This window comes from Myxocyprinus asiaticus, chromosome 31, assembly GCF_019703515.2.
Source record: "Myxocyprinus asiaticus isolate MX2 ecotype Aquarium Trade chromosome 31, UBuf_Myxa_2, whole genome shotgun sequence".
Taxonomy (NCBI): Eukaryota; Metazoa; Chordata; class Actinopteri; order Cypriniformes; family Catostomidae; genus Myxocyprinus; species Myxocyprinus asiaticus.
In genome coordinates this window covers 27,391,759-27,394,564 of record NC_059374.1, presented here as the reverse complement: position 1 = coordinate 27,394,564, position 2,806 = coordinate 27,391,759, and positions in this window count along the sequence as shown.

Below are 2,806 nucleotides of genomic sequence, written 5' to 3'. Positions count from 1 at the left end.
AACCTTCCTTCTTTTTATGGGGTGCCCCAACCCATTTACATTCCATGTGGAGAGAGATAGTACACTCATATTAACAATTGACATTTTGATATGATAAAATAAATAAACTGTGTGTTAAAAATAAAATTATACAGACCACATTCCCCATTAGTGAAACAATCAAACCCCGAACTTCCCCCCGAACAAAACAAACAGAAAAAAGAAAAACGTGTGCATTAACCCCACGCACGACAGCGCCAACCGGTGACAATCCCTTTAAACTCAAAAGGTCCATGAACGCACACGAGTCCCCACGACGACTTTGCCATCGGATTGCTCAATTTTGCCTCACAAATTTGTGAGGCAAAATTACATAACAGAAAATACTTTGTATAATAAACCCAGTCAATAGGAAGAATGAACACAAAGAAGTGTAGATTCATTCACAGAACTGTCTCAAAGATGTGATCTTCCACAAAACAAATTCCAGCTGATATAAAACCATTCAGATTCCTCAGACAGACAAACGAATGTTCAGTGAGCCAGCTGTTATGAGTTCAGCAGATGACGTAATCATTCAATGTCCCGTAAAAATACTCAAAACAAACTACAGCCAGCAGGAGGAATAAGCACGAAGAACGAACAGATAAATCCACAGCTGTTCCAAAGGAGTGTTATTCAATAGAACAAGCTCCAGCCGCTAGGCAGAACCAACACAAAAAGAAACAAAATCAGCATCCCGGTTCCCCTGCTGATCGAGTCAATTCACTCGGAGGCCGCACAAAACTACATACCATGACTTACACAATCCGTCAACTTTATAAAAGACATCCTTTGTGTGAGCATGTAGATATTTTGCGGTCATTCATAGTGTCTATCCTCAATCTGTCCGGGAACTTCAATGCAAAAGTTTCTATAAGGAAAAGTGTTATTCACAAAACAAGCTCCAGCCGCACGGTGGAGCCAATGCAAATAAACCAAAATGTCGCCCAGCTTCCTCAAGAGTAAGTACAGTGAGTCGACCCACTCACATGAGAAATATCCACTGGTTTACTTAGACATTGATTAAATAAAAGACATTGCCTGTTTTGGACATGTAAATACTTTGCGACCGACCTTCATTTCTATTCTCAATTTGACAGGAAACATCAGAGCAAACGAGATCTTTTTCTGATGTAAGAGTTTCTTACATTCCTTGAACCGATCGCGTTTCTCTGTTGTCGAACTCGCAAAGTCCGGGAACAAGAAAATATTATGGTTCACCCAAGAAAGCTTCCCTTTGCTCCTCGCCTGGCACAACACGAGATCTTTATTGGATGATCTCAGAAATCTGGCCAGAATTGATCGGGGCCTGTCTCCCTCAGCAGTACTCCAAGCAGGGACTCTGTGAGCTCGTTCGATTTCCAGCTTGTGGCCTGTTATGTCGAGCAGACTCAGGAATTTCACCATATCTCTGCCCTCCTCATGCTCAGGAATTCCAACATTTCGAACGTTATTCCTGCGGCTTCTATTCTCAAGATCTTCAATCTTGTCAAGGAGATGTTCCAAATCAACTTTGGTCACGGGCGGATCAGAACCCTCTCCGAAGATTCCAGAAAATCGATTCGTTTTTCAACATCAGTCACTCTTGTGACTAGCTCAGAGATTTTTATTTCCATCGCCATAATCGATCGACGTTTTACAGCGAGATCCTCCAAGTCAGCAAGAACCTTTGTCAACATCACCGACATGTTGGACAATTGACGCTGGATCTCCTCTCCCGCCCCGCCATCCAAATCGAGTCCCCGGTCTGTAGGTCTGTCGGGACTTTCATCCTGAACACGTAAGTGTCTTTTAATGTCTCCAGAGCCTGAGGATTTTGACTTCTTTGTCATGTTTTGCATCAAAAAGTAAATGTGTAACTGGGTGTATCAAATTCACCGGATTATAAAATAAAAATAATAAAAAATTTAGCAAAGTGCGCAGAGCTCGTCGCTCACACGTCTGCTCCTTTCATGGTGTCACGTGACCCCCGAAAAATGTGCACATTAATCCCGCACACGACAGCGCCAAGGTGTCCATCCCTCTAAACTCAAGCAGTCCATGTACGCCTACGAGAGCCCCCGCAACAATAGGCCAATAGGCCAATTGGCAGAATAAACACAAAAAATGTGTAGATTCATCCACATAACTGTCCCGAAGGTGTGTTCCTCCACAAAACAAGCTCCAGCTGCTAGCAGAACCAGCAAAAAAAAAAAAAAAAAAAAAAAAAAAATGGCCGTTCAGTTTCCTCGGGCAGTCAAACGAATGTTCAGTGAGCCAGCTCATTCGACTGCTACATGAGTGCAACAAATTACCCAGTCACTCCAATGTCCTGCAAGTAATACTCCACAAAACAAACTCCAACCAATAGGTTGATAAGCACAAAGAACACGCAGATTCATCCATCACACTGTCCCGAAGGATTGCCACTACACAAAACAACTACAGCCACTAGGTGGAACCAGCACAAAAAGAAACAAAAAAGGCGCTCAGTTTCCTCGGATGATCAAGTGAATGTTCAGTGAGTCGGTCCACTTGGCTGCAACGTGAGTACCACAAAATAACTTAATCAGTCCATTGACTTTATGAAGGACATCGCTTGCTGGGGACATGTAAATATTTTGCGGCCATCCTTAGCATCTATTCTCAATTTGGCCAGAAACATCAATGCAAAAGCGACCTTCCATTGATGTAAGAGTTTCTTGCATTCCTTGAATTGATCATGTTTCTCTCTTGTCAAATTCGCAAAGTCTGGGAACAAGAAAATGCTGTGGATCTTCCAAGAAAGGCTTTCTTTACTCCTCGC